This window comes from Rattus norvegicus, chromosome 2 (genome assembly GCF_021556685.1).
Source record: "Rattus norvegicus strain SHRSP/BbbUtx chromosome 2, alternate assembly SHRSP_T2T, whole genome shotgun sequence".
Lineage (NCBI taxonomy): Eukaryota > Metazoa > Chordata > Mammalia > Rodentia > Muridae > Rattus > Rattus norvegicus.
The window spans coordinates 113,988,390-114,009,548 of NC_141535.1; the positions used below are offsets into that span (position 1 = coordinate 113,988,390).

General features: G+C 44.3%; 1 long non-coding RNA gene across 1 annotated transcript; it reads left to right on the plus strand.

Moving 5' to 3' along the window:
- Positions 1-4,231: 4,231 nt before the first annotated feature.
- LOC120100795 (uncharacterized) lies at positions 4,232-18,821 on the plus strand. Its single transcript, XR_015674372.1, has 2 exons — positions 4,232-4,290; positions 18,485-18,821. It is a non-coding gene; the product is annotated as an uncharacterized LOC120100795 (long non-coding RNA).
- The last annotated feature ends 2,338 nt before the right edge of the window (positions 18,822-21,159 follow it).

Here is a 21,159-nt window from a genome sequence, read left to right on the forward strand (position 1 = left end):
ACATTTGTATGTGTGCATGTCCAAGCACACATGTATATATGCATGCTGAGTACGTGTGTATCTGTGTGTGTGTGTTTGTGTGTGTGTGTGTGTGTGTGTGTGTGTGTGTGTGTAGTGGAAATAATTAAATGGTGGTAAAAAAATACCCCACCTTTGATCATTTAATACCCAAATAGAAGATACAAAACCTTATATTTATAATAAGGCTTAAAGCAGGAGAGCGGGGCAGATACCAACCCCCGTGCTTTTTATCTACTTCCCTGCCAACAACCTGAGATATCACTTACTGTGTTCCATCTGGGTCACACTACTACAACTGGCTGCCCCTCAGGGCCACACTCTCAGGATCCACCTACCCACGGTGTCTTCTTCCTTCTTCTCCCTAGTCCTTCCCTCTCTTTCCTTCTGCAGTCCCCAACCAGGTCACTCAGAACCCGCCTACCTCTAATCCCTCCAGTAATTGGCTGTAGCCAGTTTTATTTAACCAGTAGTTTTAAAATAAGGAACAAGGTTTGCATAACAAAAGCTGGTGACCCAGAGAATTCACTCCTAGGCCTAGACCTATGGGTACAGAATTTAGCCTGGGTACATACATAGCAACAAGCCATGTGTGTGTGCATGTGTGTGCGTATGCGTGTGTGTGTCTGTGTATTTTGTGTGTGTGTGTGTTTGTGTGTCTGTGTATGTGTATGTGTGCCTGTGTGTCTGTGTATATGTGTGTGTGTGCCTGTGTGTCTGTGTATTGCGTGTGTGTCTGTGTGTGTAGGGGGCCAAGCAGTCTACTGCTGAACTATCCTTCAGATCTTGATTTTAATCTTTGCTCTGACAAACTGAACAATTTGGAAATTGTAAAGTAAAAATGACACTACACATCGAGTTCTTCATTATCTTTTTCTTTAACCTCCTTAGTTTTAAATTGTTTTTCTTTTCTTAATCGCCCCATTAAAAATGATCACTGAGAAAACTGTGGCTTAGAGTAATAAAAATCATACAAAAATTACAACAAACTATATACAACAAGGTCCTTAGAATAGTAATTAATTCTAAAATAGTGCTTAAAAAACCAAAAAAGACAGTCTTACCATTGTAGCCCAGGCTGGCTCCAATTCAGGCAGGGGCATGGCCTCATCAATGTCTCTCCCATGATGAGATGTTGATGGGCTCCATCTTGTGCAGGTAGCCATGGCTGCCATGAGTACGTGGGAAAGACAGCCATGTCGTGTCCAGAAGACAGGTGTCCCAGAGCCCTTCCACCTTATATTCTAGCCTGACATGGTTTCTCCCCCCTCTTTCACGGTGTCCCTTGAGCCTTGGAGAAGATGATGTAGCTGTTCCTAGGGCTCGACACTCAAGTCCCGTGGTCTTGGCATTCTGACCAGTCATGAGCCTTTAAATTAGCCATAACCCATTGCAGAACAAAGTCCTGGCCCAGGCTGGGATAGCCCTTAACTATGTATGGGTATAATATTCAGGAGGTAGATCGACACCATGTTCATTTAAGAAAAAATGATAGGAGATTCCTGTGACCGAGGCCCTCCCCAGCCACGGACTTTTGATAAAGTGTACAGCGCCAGGTATGCTTCCCTGCACTGGTGCCATAGAATGTGATTTACCCCACATCTTCATGACACTACCATACCAGAGGGCACACAGTGCCTGGCAGGTTGGCATTGTAGCTTACAGGGTTCACAGCTGAATAAGACCATCGATGACGTCTGTCCCCAGGCAGCCTGGCACTGTGGAGTCTAGCCAGCAGGGAGGACGTTTCCAGGTCAATTCCAGGTCAATTTTTCTATGTCAGTAGCTATCAGGTCTTATGCTGCCACCACCACACCACCACCACCACCACCACCACCACCATCACCATCACCACCACCACCACCACCACCACCATCACCATCACCACCACCACCACCACCACCACCATCACCACCACCACCACCACCACCACCACCACCACCACCACCACCACCACCATCACCACACCATCACCATCACCACCACCATCACCATCACCACCACCATCACCACCATCACCATCACCACCATCACCACCACCACCATCACCACCATCACCACCACCACCACCTCTACCACCATCACCACCACCACCATCACCACCATCACCACCATCACCATCACCACCACCACCATCACCACCACCACCATCACCACCATCACCACCATCACCATCACCACCATCACCACCACCATCACCATCACCACCACCATCACCACCATCACCATCACCACCACCACCACCACCACCATCACCACCATCACCACCACCACCACCTCTACCACATCACCACCACCACCATCACCACCATCACCACCATCACCATCACCACCACCACCATCACCACCACCACCATCACCACCATCACCACCATCACCATCACCACCACCACCATCACCATCACCATCACCACCATCACCACCACCACCATCACCACCACCACCATCACCACCACCACCATCATCATCATTGAGTACGGTGTTGGGGATTCAACACAGGGTCTCATAAGATGTGTTAAACCCGCTCTCAACCACTGAGGTTTAGCACCAGCTCCTTTGAAAGTTTCTTTAGAGAGAGTTTTCACTGACTCTTCTCTCATGAGGTGTTTTGGCTGGGGGTGAGCTTCAGCTGGGGAGGTGAGCTCCAGTGAATTCACAGGTTTGCTGTGGCGGTCAATGGGACAGAAGATCCCCCAAATATTAAAGATTCTCTGTGATTAAGGCACTCTGTGAATATAAAATGATATGCAGTAAAGCTGATTTACTCATGAAACAAAATCACAACATAAAATACCTCCCAGCAGAATTGAATCCCAGTTTCCAGAACTGAACAAACACATTTTGTTGTGTGGATATTAACTGTTACAGAATTTATTTCGAATACAAATCCCTTTAGTTTCTCTAAGTAATAAAGAGCATTTTCAGCAGATTAGGAAACATGGAGACTGTGGCTGCTGCAGTGTCACTGTGACTTACGAGCTACAAATTTTACTGCCATTAGAACACTGGCCAAATTAAGCTGGAATTACCTTAGTTGACTGCTATTAGCAGGAGCTCCAGGATCCAGTGCCCAAAATAAATCCGTGTAATGACAGACTTCAACAGTTGTACAAAGCAAACTTTTAAGGATTGGTTTCTGGAAACTGGGTAGTATTTACTGAGACAAAAGGCCTATCATTAATAGACACTAACCAGCTAAATAGATCAAGTTCTTTCTGGTGATCAGACTATGTTTACAGAAGTAGCTTAACAACGTGAAGAACTGTGGGTTTTTTGTTTGTTTATTTTTTGTTTTCCCTTTACTTAACATCTTCTCCGTGGTACAGAGCTTCCGCAGTGTATGAATATTATCCTGTTTGCATGCATGGCACCCAGTGTCTTTTATGAAGTAGCCACAGCTCCAGACCAGGTCCTTAAACAGTGCAGTGGTCATATTTCTTGCATGGTGGGTCGCTGAAGATGCCTCAGATGGTCCCTAGGATCTCCGCTCCTCCTGTGACCTCTCTGGCTGTATCCTGTTTCAAGCCAACCTCAGATGCCAATACTAGATGGCAGGCCACCATGATGCGGGCAGTGGAATAGCAGGATGTTTGCTGGAGCACCCAGTTTTAAGCGTGCGACTCAGGAGCAAGTCTGTTTACACTGCTGTAGATAGCTGGTCCTTTATCTTAATCTTACAAAACTGAAACCCCAAGTCCAGCAAACTCTCTCCTGTTCCGAGCAACCGAGGTTCTGCTTCTGTCTCTAGAAATCCGACTAATCCAGGCAGCAGATACAAACATAACAGCACAGCGTTGTCTCCCCCCCCCCCCCCCGACTGCTTATTGCATCCAGCGTAAGGTCCTCAAGGTTCATCCATACTGGGCCACACGTCCGATTTTCTTCCCTTTAAAGGCTGAATTCCATTATGTACCTATGTCCCATTTTCTCATTCACTCTTCCTTGTGTCTTTGTTTGTTTGTTTGTCTCTAAATGGTTGTTTACATAGCATGAACACGGAGGCACGCACGTTTTGTTTTTTGTTTTTTTGTTTTTTTTTGACTCCCCGCGGTCAGTCCTCTTGGATGTGCCCTCAGGAGTGGAATATGAGAATTCTATTTTTAAGTTTTGAGGAGCTGCCACACTGCTTTTCACGGCAGCTGTGTTCCCTTTATATCCCCGACAGCCAGGCGCACAGGCTTCCGTTTCCCCGCCTCCCTGCCAGGGCATGTGATTTCCTCCCGTGTGTGAGATGGTATTTCCTTAGGCCCTCTATTTGCATTCCCCTGTGAAGTAAGTACTCGGTGGCTGGCTGCTGGCCTCTACAGTTCCTCTAGAATCATTTCTTTCAATTCTCTTGCTTAGCTCTGGCTCAGGTTGCTTGACTTGATTTGGAAGCTGGATATTAACCCCTTGAGAGAGACAAAATTTTCAAATATTTTCTGCCATCCCACGGAAGATCCTCTCATGCTGCTGACTGTGTCCTTTGATACACAGAAGATTTAATTTTAATGTAATCCAGTTTGCTTTATTGTTTGTCTTTGTTTTTGAAGTCGCCTAAGAAATGCTTTCCAAATCTAATGTTATAAACCACCCATGTCTTCTTCTAGTAACATTATAGTCTTAGCTCATATTTATATCCATGATTCATTTTGAGTTAATTCTATATGGTTTAAGGGCCCAACTGTCTTTTCGTTTGTGCACACTCATTTTTTTCCAGTGTGGCAGAGGGATATATGGTGGGCCACACTGTGATGTACTTCAGCTTCCATGAGGAGATGTGTCCCATGTTTTGGGGTTTTTGTTTCTTTGTTTCATTTGTTTGTATGCGTTTTTAATTTTAGTGGGGAAGGTTGCAAGATCAAAGCATAAATATGAGGGGATGGGGAAATGAGAGGGACTGAGGTACATGATGTGAAACTCACAAAGAATCAATAACATTTTTTTAAAAATTAAAGTTGAGGGGGCTGGGGATTTAGCTCAGTGGTAGAGCGCTTACCTAGGAAGCGCAAGGCCCTAGGTTCGGTCCCCAGCTCCGAAAAAAGGAACCAAAAAAAAAAAAAAAAAAAGAAAACAAAATATAAACAAACAAATAAAAAAATGACTTATTTTAAAAAAAAAATTAAAGTTGAATGTTATTCAAAAGTCAAAAGTTATAAGTTAATAAATTGAGCCCTTGGTATGAAAATTGTATTCTACTAATGTCTTAGTTACGGTTTTCTTGCTGTGAAGAGACACCATGACCATGGCAGCTCTTATAAAGGAAAACATTTAGTTGGGGCTGGCTTACAGTTTCAGAGGTTCAGTCCATTATCATCATGGCAGGAAGCATGGTGGCAGGCAGACTTGGTGCTGGAGGAGCTGAGAGTTGTGCATTTTCATTCAAAAGCAGTCAGGAAGAGATTTTCTTTCATACTGGGTGGAGGTTGAGTACCAAGAGTTCTCAAAGCCCACCTACACAGTGACACTTCCTCCAACAAGGCCACACCTACTCTAACAAGGCCACACCTCCTAATAGTGCCACTTCCCATGGGCCAAGCATATTCAAACCACCACAAGTAGACACACATTTTATCCTTTCTGTAACCATGCTACCAATTCAAAAAGAAAATATGTTGGGAAGAAAACCTACTTCCAGCTTTCTGCTTCAAAGTGTGTTGCCCCAGGTGTCAGTAGATATGGAAGAGGAAGGGACACTTTGGTTGGCACTGGAGACCTGTGTGACAGGGTCAGCTGCTCTGTGCAAAAGACATACCTACATGGCGAACCCCCAGAACTGGGTAAGCTGACAGCAGAGGGCTGGCCTCATCTGGACATGCCACCAGGGTGAAACAGCTCTTCCTTGAGATATGCGGGCAAGATGTAACATTGGACACAAAAGAATCACTCCACCAACAATCTGAGGGGTGCATAGTAGATAGTCACTGGTCTATCAGACTATCAAGAGTAGCCTACGCAGCCTGGTATCTGCCCACGCCTCATTTTCTTGTGTCTCCCAACTCACAATGTTTACAGACATATGTGACTAACCACTAAATACCACAGTAACTACTGAGTGCAAAACACTAGAACGACTTTGGGGTCAAGAAGGATTCCACATTGGGTGTGGTATTTACTCTGTGTGTATTCATATTGTTCAGCTGGTACATTTCGCTGAACCATGTGGGCAGGCTTTGGTTGGATATTAGTTGTGATTTTATTCAAATTTGTTTCAAGAACACATAGCATGCTGTTACGAACAGGCTTGAAGACGTTTGAAGTTTTGCACTAGTAAACGGCCTGCTGCTATGTTACTTGAATCTCAAACAAGGAATTGCTACTGATAGCCTAATGTTTTAGGGTCACAGAAAAATAAGAAGAAGGGAAATAAATCTTCCCAGTATTTCTGCCTACCTCCCACTTAACTATCCCTGCCACTAACATCCCTACCAGAGTGGTACCTTGCTACCTATGCAGTGATGAGCCTACGTTTACACAGCAGTCTCCCCCAAAGTCCAGGGTTCATGTTATGTCCACTCTTGGTACACAGTCTGTAGGTTTGGACAAATGGGTGGTAGAGTATGAATGCAGCAGAATACAGTCACAGCCAGCATCTGCAATGCCCTTCTCCACAATACAGTCACAGGCAGCATCTACGATGCCCTTCTCCACAATACAGTCACAGGCAGCATCTGCGATGCCTTTCTCCACAATACAGTCACAGACAGCGTCTGCGAGGCCCACCTACACAATGCTGTCAAAGAGAACATTTAAGCATGTATGCAAATTACATCCTCTCCTCCTCCTCAAATTCCTCAACTTAAACAGGTGCTGCCAGTTTGTAGTGAGAACTGGAGTTTGGCTTCTCACCTCTGTGAGACATTGCTGAGGGACAAAGCCCAACCTGAAATCCTGTGTTTTCATCTTGCTGCTTGCTTGCTCTACTACAATGTTTTTTTTTTTTTTTTTTGGTTCTTTTTTTCGGAGCTGGGGACCGAACCCAGGGCCTTGCGCTTCCTAGGCAAGCACCCTACCACTGAGCTAAATCCCCAGCCCCTACTACAATGGTTTTTGTTGTCCAGATAACCAATCTTCGTGCCTGAAGTTCATTTGCGCTCATGGAAACAGCATCAGTGCTGTCTTGAACCTACGAGAGGCGGTCTGGGAACCAAACACCTTAAAGTTACATAGCAATGGTGGCAACATGGATGCTGAGATAACTACACAATAAAACCGTCCGGCAAAGAACTGGAGAGCTCGCTTACATGTGCCATACATAGTAGTTTTAAAGACAGTGATCAAGATATTATCTGGCTGACCAAAGAAATTAGTTTTTTTCATTTAATCCCAGGAACTGGAGTTGAGCCTTCAGGGAGCTGAGCCATGTGTTGTCTACTGTTACCTAGTCCACTTCCTGTCAGAGTTATGTCCAGTAGACACTTCCTGTCAGAGTTATGTCCAGAGCCTGGCAGGAGGGCTTAGTGGACGTGATAGAAGAAGAGATCTGACTCCTGTCAACACAGCAGTCCTTTGACCTCTATACATGTGCAAACACACAAAAGAACACACACACACACACACACACACACACACACACACACACACATACACACACATTCGAAAACGTAATATTGTTTTCCAAAAAAAATAAAATGGACGTACTTTTCTGAAAAAAAAAAAAAACCAAACACCAAAAAACCAAAAAACAAAAAACAAAAAGAGCCTTATTTTTAGAGTGGAGGTTTTAGAGTTTATGCTCTGTAATATTGAGTCAAGACTAGGGAAATGACAAGAGACCAAGTGTTTGAGATAGTGCCTGCAAAGTGCTCCAGCCTTCCCTGTCCAGTTCCTCCAGCTCATGAACAAACGTTTCAGTCACTGTTTCATACAAATCTTTTCTTTGTGTTCCCTCCCCTTTTAAGAAAAAAAAAATGCAGCCAGGATTCACAAAAAGTAATAAAGTATTCCCAGCTTTTAACTAAACAAAACCTCCCTTCATCAAAAGGGACAAATTGATCAAAGTCACATGCTTTTTGCCACACCCTGTGGTCATAAACCCAGGCTCACTCCGTTGGACAAAGAAATGCTCTCCAGAAAACAAGCTTCAGCTGGTCACTGCAATGATTAACAGAGCGGTGCGACTTCCTGAGGTTCTCCAAAGCCTCAAGGAGGCTCCTGGGTAATCCAGCCTCCAGTGTTTGAGCTGAAACCAGTACATCAAACCACAAACAACTGCCAGTATGTCTGTGAATGTTTTGCGTGAATTATACGTTCTTTATGCATAGTGGGAAAAAAACGAGTGTTTTCTTTTTCTTTATTTATTGGATATTTTTTATTTACATTTCAAAAGTTATCCCCTTTCCCGGTTTCCCATCCATAAACCCCCTATCTCACTCCCTGTTCTTCTATGAGGGTTCCCCCTCCTTAACATCTCTCTCTTCTCACCTCCCTGCCCTGACATTCCACTACAATGGGAGGTCGAGCCTTGATCTTGCCAAGGGTTTCTCCTCCCATTGGAGCCCAACAAGGCCATCCTCTGCTACATATGCAGCTGGAGCCATGGGTCTGTCCATGTGTAGTCTTTGGATGGTGACTTAGTCCCTGGGAGCTCTGGTTGGTATTACTGTTCTTATGGGGTTGTAAGCCCCTTCAGCTCCTTCAATCTTTCTCTAACTCCTCCAATGGGGATTCTGTTTTCAGTTCAGTGGCTGACTGCTAGCATCCCCCTCTGTATTTGTCATGCTCTGGCAGAGTCTCTCAGGAGACAGCTATATCAGGCTCCTGTCAGCATGTACTTCTTGGCATCAGCACTATTTTCTGAGTTTGGTGGCTGTATGTATATGGGCTGGATCCCCTGGTGGGGCAGTCTCTAGATGGCCTTTCCCTCAGTCTCTGCTCCACATTTTGTCTCTATATTTCCTCCTGTGAATATTTTTGTTTCCCCTTCTAAGAAGGACTGAAGCATCCACACTTTGGTCGTCTTTCTTCTTGAGCTTCATGTGGTCTGTGCATTGTATCTTGGTTACTCCTATCTTTTGGGCTAATATCCACTTATCAATAGTGCATACCATATGTGGGTTTTTTTTTTTTTTTGTGATTGAGTTACCTCACTCAGGATGATTTTTTTCTAGTCCCATCCATTTGCCTAAGAATTCCATGAAGTCATTGTTTTTAATAGCTGAGTAGTACTCCATTGTGTAGATGTACCACATTTTCTGTATGCATTCCTCTATTGAGGGACATCTGGGTTGTTTCCAGCTTCTGGCTATTATAAATAAGGCTCCTGTGAACATAGTGGAGCATGTACGGTGGAACACCTTTTGGGTATATGCCCAGGAATGGTGTAGCTGGGTCCTCAGGTACTATGTCCAATTTTCTGAGGAACCTCCAGACTGATTTCTAGAATGGTTGTACCAGTCTGCAATCCCACCAACAATGGAGGAGTGTTCCTCTTTCTCCACATCCTCGACAGCATCTGTTGTCACCTGAGTTTTTTTATCTTAGTCATTCTGACTGGTGTGAGGTGAAATCTCAGGGCTGTTTTGATTTGCATTTCCTTGATGACTAAGGATGTTGAACATTTCTTTAGATGCTTCTCAGCCATTCGATATTCCTCAGTTGAGAATTCTTTGTTTAGCTTTGTACCCCAATTTATATTAGGATTATTTTATTCTCTGGAGTCTAACTTCTTGAGTTCCTTGTATATATTGGATATTAGCTCTCTATCAGATGTAGGATTGGTAAAGATCTTTTCCCAATCTATTGGTTGCCATTTTGTCCTAATGACAGCGTCCTGTGCCTTACAGAAGCTTTGCAATTTTATGAGGTCCCATTTGTTGATTCTTGATCTTAAAGCATAAGCCATTGGTGTTTTGTTCAGGAAAATTTCCCCGGTGCCCATGTGGTCAAGACTCTTCCCCACTTTTTCTCTATTAGTTTGATTGTACCTGGTTTTATGTGGAGGTCTTTGATCCACTTGGACTTGAGCTTTGTACAGGGCGATCAGAATGGATCGATTTGCTTATTTCTACATGCTGACCGCCATTTGAATCAGCACCATTTGTTGAAAATGCTATCTTTTTTCCACTCGATAGTTTTAGCTCCTTTGTCAAAGATCAAGTGACCATAGGTGTGTGGTTTCATTTCTGGGTCTTCAATTCTATTCCACTGGTTGGTCTGTCTGTCTCTGTACCAATACCATGCAGTTTTTATCACTATTGCTCTGTAATACTGCTTGAGGTCAGGGGTGGTGATTTCCCCAAGACTTTTTTCTTTATTTTGGAAAATGAGAGTTTTGTTTTGAGTTTTTCATGTTGTTAAAACCCCACACCCTTCCTGCTTATACCTTGTTGCCCTTCCGAAGAGCCATGAAGGGGGGGATTTTGTTTCCCATCTTTGGCTCTACTCCTGTATTTTGGTTACTTACTTACCTCACTCCTGTGAGAAAAACACCCAGGAAAGCATCTTCAGGGAGGAGAGGTTTATTTTGACTCATGGCTTTAGAAAATGCCCCCCTCATGGTGGGGATAGCAGGGCAGCAGAGTGTGAGGGATTGGTCATGTCGTAGCCACAGCCAGGAACCCCAGGGAGAGAAATGCTCCTTTGTAAGAAGTCTAAGATTTGAACCCATGAAGTGGGGCCACCCGTATTTAAGTAGGTCTTCCCTTGCAGAACGCATGAGCGCTGATTGCTACGCACTGGAGAAAGGGATGTTATTATGCAGGGTTGTCTCCTCAGTGGAGGAAACCAATACCTGCTTTCCACCCAGCAGGCTGTGAGTGGTTGCTGTTAAGGACCTGGTAATTTCTGCTACCTTTGAGCCAGAGCTCACCCAAATCTGCCAGAATGTTTATCCCGGACTCAGTCAATGGAACCCATCTTTGGGGAAATGTCACATGTACTTTATAACCTGTGAGCTCTATGTTGTCTCATTCAGAGATCCTAGGACCTTATGCTATAAAACCCATGCTCAGGGTTGGGGATTTAGCTCAGTGGTAGAGCGCTTGCCTAGAAAGCACAAGGCCCTGGGTTCGGTCCTCAGCTCCGAAAAAAAGAAAAAAAAACCAAAAACCAAAAAACAAAAAACCCCATGCTCTTTGTAGATATCATATGCACTTTGGAAAAGAGTTTCAATGTAGTCACTCCTTAAGCTGTATTGTGCATTTGGAACTCGGATGGTTGTTACCAGGAGACTTTTTTCCCCCAAAATCAACTATGTCTAAAATAACTGCCTAGTATCAGACTCCAGAAGTTCGATCCAGCCTAGGTAAGTTGAGATGAACTGAGTTTTCCTTCTTGCCTCTAAGCAGATCATTTTGCTGCCAGCCATGACTCTTGCAAGGACCCCTCCACCCACCTTCCCTCTTCAGTTACACCTTGTAGACACACACACAAAGATGTGTTTCCATGGTGATTCTGAACTGAGTCTTGTTGACAATAAAGATTAACCATCACAACCTGTCTCAGAAACAATGGCAGTAGTCTCTACCATGCAGCAAGAACTCCAGCCTTGCTACAGTCTGAGGCCCTCGTTACTGTCTGAGGCTTTCCAAGACATGGCCCTCCATCAAAGGAAGAATCCTCCGTCCTTCCAGCCACAGTTTCTGACAGATAGTTCTAGTATGGAGGCTTAGCTGCATTTGTTGACATTGTTGAGCTACTAGTATTATATTGAACAGTCGAAGGTTGAAGAGAGAGTAACTAGGAAATGTAATAACTGAATGATACGCCTTTATCTCCTAAATGCTGAAGATACCCCGCTGACCTGTTCTAGCCTTTGGGTGAAGCACCCGCAGTTTTCCATATAATGACGTTGACCTGAACGTGTCGGTATGAGTTTGAAAAGAGGAAACTCTTTGTTCATGAACAAAAGACAGAGAAGATCAAAGGAGTTATCCCTGTTCCTTCAACAGAAAGAGGGCCACTTGGATTTAATACAACAATAGTAATGATAATAGCTTGTATTTGTTGGCTGCCTAGTCTAATTTACCCCATACCAAAGCAGTCAGAAGTCTGCTTTACGCATCTGGACGAGTACAGCAAGGTCTTTGCTTGGCTTAGTCTCAGACTTGAAAATGCAGAGATGCTAATGAGAGATGCTGATGAGCATAAGTCTCACGTAACTGAGGACCACTGAACACCTTACAGGTGAATTGTGGGAAATCCTAACTACTACTGAGGCTATCAGAGCTCCCATTTGAGAAGTGTACCCACCCCCAACTCCCAGCTCCTCAGAAAAACAGGACAATAAACTGCAGTAACTACAAATTCTTCAAATGTCAAGATGAAGACTCCCAGAGAAAAATGTGTTGAACACAGGACTAGTTTGAGATGCTTCTTTATTTTGAAATAAGAATTATAATGTGCCTTGAAGGAGAGAAGGAAAACTTAACCAGTGCTAAGAGAGGAGTTGGAGGGCAATGCAGGATGAATCCTCATCACCTTCTACCTCTGTAGGCTTTGAAAACCTAGAAATTCCTGAGAGGAGCGAGCCACGGGGGAACAAATTAGCCTGTAAGACTTGGTCAAAAGACTGTGTATGCTTGCATGGAGAATGTCTTTGGCTTTTAGGAGTATGCTTTGAGGGAAGAGAGATCTGAGAGCACAGTCACAGTGATATGAGGGTGACAGCCACAAAACTAGGCCACCTAAAGCCAGAACAGGTGTCATTAATCCCAGTAGTGCTGAGAAAGTGCCAGGAGCAAGGGGGGTGGGTTATTTTGGAGGCCACTGGCAAACGAGGAGATTTGAGACCTTGTAACCCAGGAACCTGTCTGGAAAGCTGGGAGGCCAAGCTAGTGTAACTGCCCTATGTAGGGACAGGGAGATCAGTGTTGTGGCTGAATCATGTCCCTCCCCGATCTGTGTGCTGAAATCCTAACACCCAGCATCTTAGCATGTGGCTAAGTGTGCCACTTCGTGTGTGTTGGGAGGCAGCGTGTTGATACACACAATGCAGTTAAGTGTATTGTGATGTTTAGTTTTGTCCACTTGACCCAACTTAGCGTCGCCTGGGAGGAGAGTCCCAGTGAGGCCTTGTCTACATTGGATTGTCCTGTGGGCATGTCTGTGGGGAGTTGTCTTTTTTTTTTTTTTTTTTTTTTTTTTTTGTAGAGCTGGGGACCGAACCCAGGGCCTTGCGCTTCCTAGGCAAGTGCTCTACCACTGAGCTAAATCCCCAACCCGGGAGTTGTCTTAACTAAAGTTAATTGATGTGGAACAATCTAGCCCACTGTGGGTGACACCATTCCCTAGAACTGTATAAGACCAGGTTTAAATATGCCTGAAATAACGGACCGGCTACTGAGTGGTGTTGAAGTGGACTTTCTTCTTGCCTCATGAGAGTGGAGCCTCTGCTGTCTATGGTGTTTCTGGAGGTACCCTGAAGTTTTATACATCATTTCTTTTTAGTGGGGATTTCTAAAGTATAAGGCCAGAGAAGCTGAGCTGAGCACAAGCAAGGACGTGTGTGTGCATTCATTCTCTTTCTTCTGGCTGTGGATGTGATGCAACTAGATGCTACATGTTCCCGCTGCCTTGACTTCCCCTCAGTGACAGATTGAAACCTGGAATTATGAGACAAACAAAACCTTCCCCCCCCCCAAGTTGCCATTTGCCAGGGGAGTTCATTACAACACTATAAATTAAACTCGGACTATAAAGTTATTAGACTGGGTAGTTATAACTGGTGTCTATCAAAAAGAAGTTTGGAGACAGATGCATACAAGAGAGCTTGCCACCTGACTCTGAAGAAAGGACATTCCCATACACCAAGGAACACAGAAGACTGCTAGTCAACCTCTACCAGCTACAGTCCCACAGAGCAAATTTCCTTCCTTCACAGGCCACAGAGGGAACCAACCCTGACTATGAACTGTAAGTTTCTAGAACAGAACACAGTAAGCCCTCATTTTATAAGCCACTGATTTAGGATACTTTGTTACAGTAGCCAAAAGTCCTCACAGCATGAGGTACTGGAATGCTTTATTGACAATATTAATATACCAAAGGGATGACAGCTCCGATGACCATGATGAGGCCTTTTACATGGATATTCAGTGTCTGATCTATGCTCTAGCTGTGGTGTCCTTCCCCATCAAATCCTAGGAAAATATAAGCACAAATATTCATTGAACAAGCACAAGCAGCTACCATAAGCCAGTAATGTTTAGGATTAAAGGGAAACAATATATAAAGCTCTGGGAGTCTCCACAAACACCACAGCCTGCAGGGGCTCCACATGTGTGAGGCAAGGAGGAAATCCAGCTCAACACAACTTAGTGGCCTGTGTTGGTTTAGACTTTAGCCCAGGTAGTTTATTTACTTCATATTTAAGCACAGCACGATTTGGAAAAAGTTGCCCGGTGATAATTAACTCAGTCCCCTGTGTACAACAAAGCTTAAGACATGATTGCATTGAAACTCTTTGTAAAGTACATGTGACCTTTTGCATAAAGATGGTTTCTCTAGGTTCACTAAGAAACAGTGCTCAAGAATAAGGGTATGGAGATGACTGAGGTAAACGTTAGGACTTTGGGGAATCCAGATGTGACTTGGCCATACAGATAACACAGGGGTCACAGGCTACTAACTACAGCTGTTCCCAGCCATCCTGAAAACAGGTGTAGTGATATGAATAAGAATGGTCCCCAAAGGTGCTGGAGAGGTGGCTCAGTGGTTAAGAGCACTGACTGGTCTTCCAGAGGTCCTGAGTTCAAATCCCAGCAACCAGGAGGTGGTTCACAACCATCTGCACTGGGATCTGATGCCTTCTTCTGGTGTGTCTGAAGATAGCAACAGCATACTTACTAAAATAAGTAAATAAACCTTAAAAAAAATAAAAGAATGGTCTCCATAGGCTCATAATTTGAATGCTTGTCACCATGGAGTGGCACTATTAGAAGGGGTGACCTTGTTGGAGTAGATGTAGCCTTCTTTGAGGAAGTGTGTCATTGGTGGTGGGTTTCAAATGCTCTATCCAAGCCCAGCATCTCTTTTCCTTCTGCCTGTCAGTCCAGATGTAGAACTCTTGGCTCCTTCTCCAGCACCATGTCTGCCTGCACGGTGCCATGCTTCTGGCTACAATGTTAATAGACTAAACCACTGAACCTGTAAGCCAGCCCCAATGAAATGTTTTTCTTCATAAGAGTTGCCATGGTCATGGTGTCTTGTCACAACAACAGAAACCCTAACTAAGACAGAAACCCTAGCTGAAACAATAGGCTATCTCTCTCTTTTTGAAGAATCAGCCTGTGTGTTTAACACACCCACATTCCCTAGTGCTTTTCTGTGAGCACAAGAACCTGTGTCTCCTACACAAAACTGGGTTCAAACTGTCCTCAGGTGTGTGTGCGCACGAGGATTGCTCAGTTGTAACATGATGCTGTGCAATCCTGAGGACCCGTGTAAAAGTGTGGCGGCAGTTCCTGTAACCCAGGACTGCCCGCAGATCTCAGGGGCTCGCTGACCTCCAGTCTAACCCAAAGGGTGAATTCCATTCGGTGAGAGATGGTGTCTTAAAAATTAGGTAGAAGGCCACAGACGACTTCTAAAGACAACCTCGGGTTTGCACACGAGTCCAGGTCAGTGCACTGATATACTACATTTATTAAAGAAGTCAGCTATTACCTTTGTGCAGGTACACACACACACACACACACATACACACACACACACACACACACACACACACACACACACACACACACACACACACACATTTTTAAATGATAGAACCTAGTGAAATGTTCTCCAGCACCGATGCTTTGGCCAGTCCTGCAGAAGTAAAATGAAGTGGAAAGAGAGTGGACCTCACTAAGTGTCAGGTGGTCGTGCACATAGCAGTTCGCCATTCCAGTATAGTATTTAACCAAAAGCACTCAGTACTGCCCAATTTTCCTTTCTAAAATAAATGTCCTGGACAAGGCAGTGACCTAGACCATTGCTCCTGCCCTCTCTTATTTAGTGTGTGTGTGCGTGTCTCTGTGTGTGTGTGTGTCTGTGTGTGTGTGTCTGTGCATGTGTCTGTGTGTGTCTGTGTGTCTGTGTGTGTGTCTGTGTGTGTCTGTATGTGTGTGTGTCTGTGTATGTCTGTGTGTGTCTGTGTGTGTGTCTGTGTCTGTGTGTCTGTGTATCTGTGTGTCTGTATGTGTGTGTGTCTGTGTATGTCTGTGTGTGTCTGTGTGTCTGTGTGTGTCTGTGTGTGTGTCTGTGTGTGTGTCTCTGTGTGTGTGTGTTTGTGCTCACATGTTTATGTGTAAGTACGGTTGTGCATGTCATAGTGCACATGTGGAGGTCATAGGACAACTTTCAGGGATCAGTTCTCCCTTCCACTGTGGGTTCTGGAAGCGCCTTACCTACTGAGTCATCTTTCTTCTCTTGGTGTTTCCTCAAATCTGAGACCACAGCAGAGGCTCAGAGGTTCTATGAGGTTCAATCTAGTTTTCTGCTGAATTCCGCCAGAGTCTCCAATTTGCTGTTTCTGAGGAATGTATTTCCTGGTGCGCGGCTTAGGAAGCTAGTTACTGTGTATTAGCCATTATATGTTTTAAAGAGCTGGTTTTTTTCTATTGCATTTGTTCATTGTTCATGACACTGGGTTACACAGGACATCATCATACGAATGCACATGTGCTGTACATTGATCATATCAATTTCATATCATTTCATAGATCCTCCCTTCCAGCCTGCCCCCCTCCCACTACTGATCTGTTTTCTTCTTTCTTGTCATATATACTGATATGATTTCCTGTAGCTATGTAAACTCCGAGAATCACAAAGGAGATAAAAACATGTTACTATTTGTCCTTTTGAGACTGGCTTCATTTAATTAGCACTATTCTCTCTAGTTGTATTACTTTCCTACCAGTGACATAACTTTTTCTGCATTATGGCTGGAAAAAATTCTGTAGTGAATACATACCAAATCCTTATCTATTTCTCTGTCGCTAGACTCTCGGGCTAGTTCCATAACTGCGTTATTGTGGGTAGGGCCACACTGAAGGCTGATGTTCGTGTGCCTGGTGTGTCGATGTGCGGTCCTTCAGGCACATGCCCACCTGTGGCACTGTGTCACGCGGCAGGTCTAATTCTAGAGAAACCTCTGTGCTGAAGTCTGCGGTTGCCAGGAGAGTTCACATCCCCATCCGCAGCACCTAGGGTTCCTTTTCGTCAGCCTCCCTCACAGCACTGGCTGTCGTTCTCTCGGTGACTGCTACTCTGATTGGGGCGATGTGGAATCTCAGTGTAGATTTTGCTTGCATTTCTCTGAAGGCTATCGGAGTTAACATTTTTGGCGATTTGTATCTCATCCTACGAGAACTATCTGCTAATTGCATTAGTCCATCTATTGATTTTTTTTATTTCTTGCTGAAAATTCCAATTATGGATAATTTCAAACACATATTAAAGGAGACAAATTATAACCATGAAGTAGAATGTAAAAATTATACTGCTACACCAATTACAAGCTCAGGCACACTCGTGTCTCTTTTATAAATCTGACTCTGTCTCCTTACCCCATGGATTATCTAGAAGCGAATGCCAGCCAAGATAACATCCCATGCAGATACTTGGGAGTGTCTTATAAGTGTGATATTCATATACAAAAAGCCCCATACTGTCGCAAAACCATGCCAACCTAAAGTCCTCGTAACGCCTACTCAGCTTCAGACCACAGCTTTTATTTTATCTTAATTTTTAAAGATTTATTTTATTTGTATTTATGTGTATGGCTTTGTGATGTACAGAGTTTGCTGGGGGAAGGGGTGCCAGCCACCAGAGGAGGGCGCTGTATCCTCGGAGTTGGAGTGACAGGTGGTTGTGAACCTGGAGTGGACGCTGGAAACTAGAGTCCCTTGCAAGAGCAGCCATTGCTCTTAACCACTGGGCCATCTCTCCAGCTCCTCACCTCCTCACATTGTTTTTAATAAAGTGGGTTTGTTTGGATGAGAATTAAAAAAAAATGCTGTAATTTGCTTTTGGATTATGTTTCCTAGGTTTCTTTTAAAGTGTTGGGTTTTTTTTTTTCTTCCTTCCTTTTTTTCCTTGAAATGCAGTTAAGAAAACAGATCATCATTTTCCCCATCGAGTCTTCTAAAGTCGGCTTTTACTTGTGGCATCCCCATGGTGCTCTGAACACAGGCCTTTTTTACATTGTCCCAAACCTGGCTGATAGAGTTCTGTGCTTGACCTGATTCGGGTTTGCATGTTGAAGTCATACTTCATTTGAGAGACTGGTATTTCAGCCTTCAGTATTCAGGTGTGCAGGGGCGGGTGGGGGGCGGGGAGAGAGACCCTCTCCAGGATTTCCCTTTGGAGTGGGAATTCATAGCTGTCCCCATCCCCTTCTGCTGCTGTGACAAAGTTTCCCTAATGTCTTTAATATAGCGTATGTCTGGCTCTGGCTAATGCCAGAGGAGCTGGCCTTGAGTGGAATATCTTGGGAATGTAGATTCACTTTAAGCTTGTGCGTTCCACGTACCCGCTCTAACCCTTAAATTTCTTTTAGGTCATGCTTTGAACACTTGAAACAGAGACTGGAGACTGCAAGTCTGGCCACTTGGGCCGATGGAAGATGGACACAGACGTGGTATTGACAGAATTATTTCTGAAGTGCTCCAGCGGCGTTTCACTGGCTCATCCCGACCACTTGACTGACGTAATGGCCGGGGAGGAGTTAATGGCGACTGTGACCCTTGAGCTACTGCTTGGAGACATGCTCTCTGATGTGGAGATGGCCCTGGTAGCTGGCTGTAAAGTCAGGGTTGTGTAGCTTTGTTATGGGAATGGAGACTAAATTGTAGGTCAATCCAGGAGAGTAAATATTAGAGGAACTTTCCAGTGAACCCTAAACTTCAATTATTGCAGAACTTCCTTTTGTTATAGGGTTTCTAACAAGCCTGGGCAACACACTGCAGTCACCAGTCATAACGAGGCAGTGCTCCTTGAGCCACATTCCACTTTGTGTAGAAGTAAATCCTTCGTAGCATCAACTTTACTGCTTTAAGCTTCTCCATCCTTCTAGGGGCAGAATGATATTAAGGAGCTGGCTGTGTCATCTGCCACAGGGAACATCACACAGGCAGAGTGAGGGACATCTTACTGAGGCCTCTAGCTTCTTTAAGAGCTCATCGGACCCAGTTACCTCTCAGAGGCTCCCCATCTTCCAGTGCCATCAGCACATACATTTGACGATTGTATTTCCAGTACAGGACACCCATGCAAATCACAGTAGTGTCCTCAGCACTGCACACGGAGAAGCCTCATTTTCAGATTAAATAGTCGGTTCACTGACATACTCCAAAGACGACAAGCTGATTTATTTTCAAAATTTCATTATACACTTTAAAAAAATTATTTATTGAGTACACTGCAACTGTCTTCAGGCACGTACTGGGAGAGTGCGCTGGATCCTGTTACAGATGGTTGCGAGGCAAAGTGTGGTTGCTGGGGAATTGAACTCAGGACCTCTGGAAGAGCAGTCAGTGTATTTTTATCTGATAGGGGTTTAATTAGTTGTACCAATGAGCAAGTCTTTGGCTGTTTGAAGCTGTTTCAAATTAGGTTTTTCCCAAAGAAGCTTTTAAAAGTGCTTTTGTGGAGAAGGACATACAGATGGTTTTGAGATGGTCAGCTCGTAGATCAGTAGGATACAAATGTTTAATAAAAAATTTCTAGGGTTGGGGATTTAGCTCAGCGGTAGAGCGCTTGCCTAGCAGGCGCAAGGCCCTGGGTTCGACCCCCAGCTCTGGAAAAAAAAAAACTAAAAAATTTCTAAAAGAAAACATTTTCTTTTTGGACTGAGAATATAGATGAGTTTGTAGAGGTCTTGCCTGGCATGTTTGAGGCCCTAAGTTCAATTTCCAACCCTGTGAACTACGCATGTACATTACACACACACACACACACACACACACACACACACACACACACACACACACTGTTTATATATTTATAAATCACATGTCTACCCTGTGACTTACTGTGCTATGCACATTCTGAACTATCCCCAGACAAAGATTTTAAGTTAAGAGGTTAAGATTAAACCATGCTTTTAAAATAGTAGCTTCTTCTGAGGACACTGGGGCCTCTCTCTCTCTCAGCTACTCAGTAGTAGAGAAAGAAGAATCTGTCTCAGCCGGCAGCTCCACCTTTGCCTGGTGAGAAGCCAGTTGTCCTAAAAGGGACCAGACTGCCAGCCTCCTCTGGAGCCTGGAGCTCTCAGCCGGGTCTCCTGCCAAGAGACAGCTGAGATCCCTAAAGCTCCCTGGCCACCTACCAGGCTCTATAAACAGCCAGCAATTTCCTGAGGGGGCCTGAGGTGAGTAGCTGCTCTAAGAACCTCTGTGGCTGGCGTCACAGGTACAGGCCCAGGATATGGCCTCTCTCTGAGAAGGAAACATTTGAAACTGGACAAGTTTGACCTCTTTAAAATGTATTAAAACAGAAAGTCACCAAGAGAAGGTAATTCTTTCTATGTTGGCAAATGAAGCTGAGGGAATAAACAAATGGGGCCAGCAAGAAGGCTCAGTAAACTAAATAAAGCAGTTGCCACCAACCTGAGTTCAATCCCCAGGTCTCACATGAGGAGAGAGCTGACTCCTGCAAGTTGCCCTCTGACCTCCAAACACGAGAACTTCCCCCGCTCTCTGCCCTCTGACCTCCATACATGCGCACCACCGCCACCAATCTGTGCAAAGAAGAAGATGAACAAGGTTCTGAGGCTTGAGGATGACAAAGGAAGAATTTGTGTAAGAAATCTGGTTGAGGAAAAACATATTCAGACACTCAAAGATTTGGTTCCACAGAGGTAGTGTATTCTGTGCACGTCTGTGTTGATCAGTTTAAACCGTAACGGAAGAGAGATGACTCAGTGGTTCAAAGCGTTGCCTGCTCTTTGAGAGGACTTGGGTTCCATTCCCAGCAACCACGTGGTAGTTTTGTAACTACCATTTGCAACTCCAATCCCAAGGGACTCAATGCCCTCTTCTGGCCTCTGTGGGCACTGCATGAATGTGGCTCACAGACGTAATGCAGACAGAACTCCCATACATGAAAAATAAAAATGAAGGAGAAGAAAACGAGTAAGTAGAAATGAGAGACGATGTTTAATTGTAATATCTGTCTAAACCATAACTGTTCAAAGACTCTGAATGGTGTTTTAAGCATGAGATGTTAGACGGT